This window comes from Culex pipiens, chromosome 1 (genome assembly GCF_016801865.2).
Source record: "Culex pipiens pallens isolate TS chromosome 1, TS_CPP_V2, whole genome shotgun sequence".
Lineage (NCBI taxonomy): Eukaryota > Metazoa > Arthropoda > Insecta > Diptera > Culicidae > Culex > Culex pipiens.
Window position 1 is genome coordinate 55,738,705 of NC_068937.1, and position 9,363 is coordinate 55,748,067.

Genomic DNA, 9,363 nt, shown 5'->3' on the forward strand with positions numbered 1-9,363 from the left:
AACGCGTTTTTGTGTTCGTCATCAAATTTTCACCAAGGCAAACTGAAAAAGGAATGTGATATTAGCCGTTCGGATATCGGCAGTCAAAACTAAAAAACATTTCTGTGAAATTTAAGTTTTGGGAGATGCGTAGGAACATCCTCTATCACCTGAAGCAAAAATCTCGATTTTGCCAAAAGTGGATTATAGCCGCTTTTCCAATGATGGGCAGTTTAGAGTGCCATAATTTTTCGGCATAAATTTTGAGATTTATTTCATGTATCATGAGATATATAATCATGTTCTTTACACTAACAACAAAGAAAAACCTGGCCTGCAGTTTTTGTACCGATAAGGGTGTTTATAAAATCTTACTTTACAGGAATATTTTGGGATTTTTTTTTCTAGAATGTTGTTTAGTTTGCCAATCCAAGCAACTTTGCCGAAGATTCCAACATTTGATTTCGCAATCCTCGCCTTCTTTGGCCAAGTTTAGGGATTATTATTTATGTGATTATTTTACATTGAAACTTTTGGAAATTATGGAACCAAAAATCGATATTTTGACATTTGGCTCAATACCGCTTAAAAATCCGGTTCACTAAAGAGAGCGAACGAACCATGGCTCACAACAAAATAGCCGCGGGCTTTTTTGAAACTACCTACGGTCTTTTGAAAGAACCGTTCCAAGATGGAATGATTTTATAAACTTGTGTCTATTTTTTTGTATACAAATATAGTTCATAGAATTTCCAACAAACTGTGCCTTAAATTTGTTTTTGAAAATTGGAAATGCAATTTCATACATTTCAATGCTTATAAAAATTTTATCAAAAAATTGTCCCATGGTGTATTTTCTCAACTACTTTGGGATAAAAAAAACGTCAGGTTGAACAGGGGCAATTTTCCGACATCTTGAGAGCTGAATCTGTCGTCTATTGCAACTTTCTCATCAATATATTGAAAGACTCTAATTAGCATTGATGCCATTTGAACACCACTTAAAAGTTTTTCAGTTTCCTAGTTTTTTTTTTAAATTCCAAAAGTGCATGATTTTCTGAATAAAGTAATTTAAAGTCATAACTAAAAGTATTTGAGCAATTAATTAACCTGGAACATTTTCCAAAATATAATAAATAGCCTACGAGTTTTTGGAAAAAAAAAACAATCCTCATGCCCGATTAAAGTTTGGCAATTATCGATTTAATCAGAATGTTGAATAAAATTTTGCAGAATATTTTCTCCAAATATCAGCGTTTGTTAAATTTTGGCAGAAATAAACGCAATTTCGTTAAATAAAGACCAATTTTCTCCAAACTCCTAGATTTAAATTTGAGTGCTTTTCAATTATTCGAACGTTTAGGTTTGGGTATAAAACTTGAAAGAGATACCGCCTGGCGAGGGGTAGCTCACTTCGCGTTAGAACAGGACCAATGGTTTTCGAGCGCCTTTTTCTTGTTGTCTAAAAGATGACACCATTCTTGTAAAAGCCTTTTTATCCAAATTTTAAAAAAAGAACGAAAACGCCGTGCAAAAGACCCGCTCTTTTTAATGAGCGAACGAAAATGAGCGGCTCCAAAAAAAGAGCGGTTTTGCCCATCTCTACTCAATACTGAGGACAGATTCAGGTTCAGCGGACGAAATTACAAGAAAAACGTTACTTAATACACCTTAAGGTGGATGGTGCATTCCTCACATTCATGTTAGAGCTTGGATATCGGAATTATGTTACACAGCAAAAAAAAAGTAATAATCCAGCTGCGTGTAAAAGGCCTAGGTGTAAAAGAAATTTTAACATTATTTTATGAAATTTTTTGTAATATTACACCCTGAAACATGTAGCCCATCAGTATGGAAAACCTACTTGACCGAAATGTCAAGCTTATATATTAGGATGTAACAAAACCACACTTTTTTGCGGGCATTTCAGGGGATGATCCCCTAGGTGTACTGAGTCAGAATCCCAAATATGAGCACGATTGGTTGCGACAGGACCTGGCGCTCCGGCTTTTAAGTTTAAATGGGATTTAACCCGTAAAATCGGTGCGTTTTGGTTTTTGCCATTTTTGAGTCCTTCAACGATTTTTGGATTTTTCAAAAACCTCATGAGCTTATAGTTTAAGTTTCAGGGCACAACTTTGCCGAAGACTGTGAAGAGATTTGATAATTAGTACTGCTTGTACAATGATTTGAAAATAAAAAAACTTTTTGCCATTAATTTGTTTGATTAGTATTGGCAACACTTTCTTTGAACGCGCGCATCCAGAGCCAGGCGTCGTAACTATAGCAGCGAGAAAACATCCAGCGTATAACGGTCAAAGTTTGACACATGGAAAGAAAATGCTTTATTTGGATGTTGTGCTTATGTTTTCGATGGTGCCGGAGGATTTGATCACCGGTGCTGCTCTTTTAATCTGTCGTAGATTCCGGTATTTTATTTGGCAGTGAATCGCAGGATTTAGTTCTAAGCCCACCTGGTCCTGCCTTTAACCCGTGTGGATCATTTTCGTCACGACCAATTGTGGTGCTGGGGGACATGTTAGCGAACTATGCTCGAACATAGTGCAATTGGTGTCTAATGAATTCGCAAAATATCTAGCCAGAGAAGTCTGCTGTATGAAAATAGTGTTTAGTAATGTTGTCAATGCAATACATTAATTTGTTTATGACCGATTTTATTGCCAAATTGCCATAACTCTTTGATTGATTACAAAGCGAGTGAAAACTCTCACTAAAATGCGTGCCTCTCGAAATATCTTCCGGAATACGGAATAAAATGCACACAACATCCGTGCGTAATAAAGCGCTTTCAAGACAGCCGCGTTAGTTGGCACTCGAGCAAGGTTTAGAATCGGTTCTGCCTGGGCATCCAACTGAACCATGAGAGTCAACCGGAGAGCTTCTTGCAGTTCCATAAGAACTTTCGTTCTCAACAATCACAACAACACGACGCTGGACAAATACATGCCGACGCACCGTAGCATGCGTTGCATAGTTTGCCGAAAGCGCGCATCAAAAGCGAGTGTTGCCAGAACATGTTTTACGTTATCAGAAAATCAAGAGAAAAGATTTAGTAAATTCTGTACCATTTTTCTGAGCGGTCAAATCTCTTCGCAGTCTTCGGCAAAGTTGTACCCTGGAACACAAACTATAAGCTCATGAGGTTTTTGAAAAATCCAAAAATCGTTGAAGGACTCAAAAAGGGCAAAAACCAAAACGCACCGATTTTACGGGTTAAATCCCATTTAAACTTTGAAGCCGGAGCGCCAGGTCCTGTCGCAACCAATCGAGCTCATATTTGGGATTCTGACTCAGTACACCTAGGGGATCATCCCCTGAAATGCCCGCAAAAAAGTGTGGTTTTGTTACATCCTATTATATATGAGCAATTCTCTGAAAGTTCGGTCATTCGATTTTTTTGTATTTTTTAATCCGGCTAAAACTTTTTTGGTGCCTTTGGTGTGCCCAAAGAAGCCATTTTGCATCATTAGTTCGTTCATATAATTTTCCATGCAAATTTGGTAGCTGTCCATACAAAAATGATATGAGAAAATTAAAAAATCTGTATCTCTTGAAAGAATTTTTTGATCGATTTGGTGACTTCGGCAAAGTTGTAGGTGTGAATATGGACTACACTGAAAAAAAATATACACGTTAAAATTTTTTTTTTTTTGATGATTTTTAAATTCACTTTTTGTCAAAAATGCTTGATTTGCAAAAAAACACTATTTTTTATTTTCTGATATGTTCAAGAGGACCAACTTTTCAGAAAATTCTAGAACGGGAAAATTTTTTTTGACCAAGTTATAATTTTTGAAACAATACAGATTTTTTCAAAAAATCGAAATATTGGCCGCAAAAATTTGTCAACTTCATTTTTCGATGTAAAATTGAAATTGCAATTAAAAAGTACTCTAGTGAACTGTCGATAAAGTGCACCGTTTTCAAGTTATAGCCATTTTCAAGTAACTTTTTTCAAAAAAATCGCAGTTATTCATTTTTTTTTTAAATTAGTGCCCATGTTTGCCCACTTTTGAAAAAAAAAATGAAAATCTGAGAAAATACTCTATATTTTGCTTTTTTGAATTTTGTTGATACGACCCTAAGTTGCTGAAATATTGCCATAGGGACGTGGCGTTACATCGTGCTGCCATCTGGTTTTTTTGAGCGCAAGAGTGGAAAAGTGCTGAGTCATCGTCTAAAAATAGACGGCGTCCTATCTCGCCCAGCAAAATGAAGTCGATAAAGTAGTCGGTTTCGATGAGAAAAAGTGGAAAACGTGGTCTAAAAATGGCGACGCCATCCCTCTATGCAAAGGTTCAAAAACAGAAAAATTTATGTTTTGAAAGTCTTACCCAAAAAACCCAACATTTTCTAACGTCGATATCTCAGCAACATATGGTCCGATTTACAATGTTAAAATTTGAAAAATTCGTGAAATTTTCCGATCTTTTCGAAAACAATATTTTCAAAATTTTAAATCAAGACTAACATTTCAAAAGGGTTAAACATTTTGAAATTTCTGAAAAGTTTGCATTTGATGTCCTCTTAAACATATCAGAAAATAAAAAAATATTAAATAGTGTTTTTTTGCAAATCAAGTCTTAGTGACAAAAAGTGAAATCAAAAATCACCAAAAAAAATTTACCGTGAATCATTTTTCAGTGTATTTCATATTCATACCTACAACTTTGCCGAAGACACCAAATCGATAAAAAAAATCCATCAAAAGATACAGATTGTTGAATTTTCAAATATCATTTTTGTATGGACTGCTGCCAAATTTGTATTAAAAATTATATGAACGAACTAATGATGCAAAATGGCTTCTTTGGGCATAGCAAAGGCACCAAAAAAGTTTCAGCCGGATTAAAAAATACAAAAATTGAAATTAATGGAAAAAGACCGATTCCTTAGAGAACTGCTCATATGCGTTTATCCTTTCCATTCTTCATCGGTCTGATGACCAAGTGGGCTAAGGCGCCAGTCCTTACTGTTGGTGTTGGGTTTGAATCCCGTTCGTTGCAATTTTTTGTGTTTTCTTTAAGCACACTCCACTTTGCGTACAAAGACCCCCCGTCCAATTCAAATCCTATCTCAAGCTGCCAACGACTCTTCCGTATAAGGTAAAAGCTCATTCCAAGCAGTACCAATCGAGCAATGTTAGTTTTTATAACCCAAACATTGCCGGTTAAACAAACACTCACAGCACCAGCTCACACAGAAGCACACTCACTAAACATGCATTAGAAGTGCACCCAGTACAAATATAATGAGCAATAAATTATAATATTTACTTCCTGTCTTCTCACTTGTGCTAGGGAGCCGGGTGGAAAACTACACAGCTACACAGTCTGAAGTGGAAGGAAACAAACGGCACTTGAATTTGAATTTCCACCCCCACCCCCATTTCAAGGATTTAAAACTAGTGTGCCACATTAGAAAACCCCGCAGGAACAAGGCTAGATTTTGGGGTTAATGAATGTTCCCTTGTAGTGCAGGAAGAGTGTGGGGGTGGGCAGGGCACGCCTGAATGTATGCAGCCGCATTTCAGACACACATCATCGTGATTATCGTGTGGAGAACCTCAGGACCAGGAGGGGTAATGTGGAGGCGGGGAAACATGAACCTACTTAACAAGCTCAACCCAGGGTGAGACGGCAAGGCAGAGGACTAAACCCGAGGAGCACAGACACATACACACATACATTCATAAAGATTTATTTCTTATGTTTAATTTGTATTTATCCTCGGGGTTAGTTGCGAGTCGAGTTTTGCGCTGGAACTGCTGGCTGACGGTTTTTGGGAGTTCACTGGGTTGCATTTGACACGAGGTATAGTGGTGATGATGCTACTGCTGCCGGAATGGGACAGGCCAGAATTGGGTACTAAAGCCCTATGCAAATTTTTATGTACAACGGTAAAAAAAACGATTAAAAACCAATTCTGATCACTTTTTTTCATTTTTATCCAAAAAAATTTTTTTTTTTTTTTTGACAAGACAACATTTTTTCGCTGGATCAACTATGGTCCCCTTGGAACGAGCTGTCAAGTAGGAGCTTTTCTGTCAAGAAGGACCGCGAGGTTATTTTTTCAAAATTGATTTAAAAATCCATTTTAAACCAAGGGGTAGGACAGTGAGTAACTGAGTGACTCAATTTCTCAATGTTACTCAATCTTACTCAAAGTTACTCAATTTTACTCCTGAGTAATTTGAAGACAGGTTACGGAATTTTCGAATGCTCATTTTGACAGTTGAAATCGTTGAAATGTTTGCAAACAGTAAGGCTCAGAAAAGATAAGGAAATTGGTTGATTTTGGTTGCAGTTTTTTTGTGCTAAATATAATAATTGCACTAGGCTGGGATTGCGACATGCGTCCAAAGACGACAAAATTGCTGATCTATAAAAAAACTGCCAGGTTCCATGATATGGTAGAACTGTTAGATGCACAGAAGGAAAACCTGGAACTTGCGATGTGCGGGTGGCGGCTTATCAGAAGACATGCACCGTTCCCGTCCCCCTTCAACAACAGAATTTTCCTGCTAAAGAACACCTCGTACGGTTCTTGTGTGGATGAGATGGCCTTTAATCTGCTCCAGCTCAATATCCCAAAAAATATTCTCCCCAAATTCCGGGAGGTTTTCAGGCCGCTTGTGTTTATTTTCTACAGCAAACGAAAAAAAATCAAGCCAGATTTCAGTGACTGGAACCTGCGTGGATGAAATGAACTGGTTTTTTCTAGATTCGCGAGGTATTCTGAATTAGAACAGCGGGTGGGACAAGACTCCAGCGAGATTGAAGGAGGGACTCAACGGGGTACGGAGAATAGAGTAATGCAATAAATGATAAACAAAACTAGACCAATTATATTTTGACTAAATTTTCTCAGACCAATACAACAAAAGGCATGCCCTAAAACATACAGCTCTTGCTCGAAATTTGATTGTTTGGCCTTTGGCGTGATGCATTTTCAAGGATTGGAAACCCAGTTCCGGATGGACTTGCTGATGATCGACGAAATCGCACCTTCGTCCTCGGCGTCCTAAGATGTCAATTTCCGCCGCAAATCTTTGTCCCTAAAGAGAAACTTCCCTGTCCCCCAACATCTTTCAGGGCCGCAATCATGGGGCTATGTTGAGTGTTTCCGTCTTGCTAATAATCTCAAACTGCATGTTGAGTTCAATTTTTGGAACCATTTGATCTTTTGTTCTTAGAGCACCTCTTCCTTCGGAACCTTTTTGTTGTGTGGTGATCTGACTGGGCGGGAAGCTTTTAAAGTCGCGGTCATTCAAAACTCACAAACTCAAGCCGACTTTAGCATCACGTACTGGCCACCACTCGGGCCCGACTTCAACTTCCTGAACCCTTGTATCCGCCGCCAGCCTATTTCCAATCCTGGTCGTTTTCGTCGGAACATGGCTCGGTGCAACACTCCAAGGTGCTTGCTCACGGGCGGTCAAATATTTGATCCTACGCACTGACCCCCAAGGGGAAATAGAAAGGGAAAAAGGATGAAGATTTTTCATGGACCAATTTTACACAAAATTGAAAACTTTGGGCCGCCGAAACACGTTTTCTGCTCTTTATGTTTTTGACAATCATGCTCGGTGACAAATGTCGATCCAAACGTCAGTGTCAAAGCGGGTTACGTCGTTCGTGAAAAACTGAACAATTTTGAGTAACGAGAGTGGCTCAATCTGACTCAAAATTTTTCAAAATGTCTCAAAATTACTCACTGTCCTACCCCTTGTTTTAAACTCTTTGTGGTCGTACAAAGGGTCATTGTACTCAGAAAAATAAGCTTTATCGCTGTAAACAATAATATCAGCAATCTAAGCTTCATTTTAGGACCCAATTGTTGTTGTTGGTTTGGAAACGGAAATGAGCTTGGGTGGGAAATCACACGTGATGAAAAATGAAGAGAAATTTGCCTTGAGGTGAAGTGTTTCAGCAAGGACTGAATTCGGTGCTTGGCTGTGGTTTAAAACTTTACGGTTTTTATACATGACTGGCAGATTTTGGTATGGATTTTGCCCAAAATAATCGTCTTTGGCATTATCCTAACTTATTATGATGTAAAAAATAAAGTCATCTCCTTCAACTGTTAAGACAATAGAGGTTTCTACGTGCGCATGTATTGCGTGTACGTACACGAACAAGATTGAGGTTAAATTTTGTCCGGCCATCAAAATCAAATGGTGCGGTAGTGTGCGTATACGAAACGTCATAAAGCTCTATTAGTTTTATATATATTTTAAACTACTACACTGCCCATGTTTGCATACATGTCCCATATGCAAAAACAGTAAGCTGAGAAAAACGCTCAACAAGTTTGTCCCACACAAAAGGCTACGTGTTAAGTTTCCACCAAAAAACTGGATTTCCTCCTGATTTCTAGAACAAAGTACTAGATGCTGAGGATCTTTTGAAAGAGAACACAATTTTGAACCAAACTGCATCAATAAATCAAAAGTAATGAAAATTACTGGGACATTTATGCGATCATGGGCAGTACAGCAAGACTTAAACTAAGACGGTTGACTGGAATACTGAACGACCAACAAGGCCATGGCGCCGAAGTTGAGGCGGTCATCACAAAGATCTTCACCGGCGAACGACTCCTCCAGCTGGCGCTGCTCCCGTTCAAGTTCGTCGGAATACACTCAAACCCCGTTGGTTTGACCCTAACTCTTGACAAACGAACGGGCTCACTTTTTAGTTTGACACCCCTTTTTCACGGAGTTCACACACACTACAAAACGTTTGTTTTGGTAGTGTGCGTGAGCGCCAAGTAAAAAATTACAGTTCATCACTTTTTAGTTTGACTTTTACCAACCAGCGGTGTACAAACTAAAATAGTGTTGTATCACGGATGAACGGACTTGACACCAAGAACAAATTTTCTTAAAATTTCTGAAGTAAACTATCACTTGCGCCATCTACATTCGAGTTGTCAAAGTAGCATCGCGCGATTATGCATGATTGCTCAAATGTCTTATGAAATAATTAATTAAAACATTTAGCATTAGTATGGTGCTAGAAACAGTTTTTGCCATTAAGTTTGTCTTTGTTATTCTATGTAATTTATCATGGATACTAAAATTGCCGAAAATTTTATAGAAATGGTATGCTTAAAATAAATTCATACGACCATTTCAAAAAATGCCCATGAGTTAGCATCAGCTGGCTTTGTTTACGTTTTAAACCACGTGGCGCGAAGATTTTGACATAAGCGATCTCGCTTGCGCAGGTTTTCGCCAAGAAGAAGTAAAAGAAAACCTGCTTCACATTTTGAAACCCCGTGTCATGTCCGTTCGTCCGTTGTTGTATTTTAAATCATCAAGTTATATCTTCAATCACTTAAGGTGTTGGAGAGGTCTTC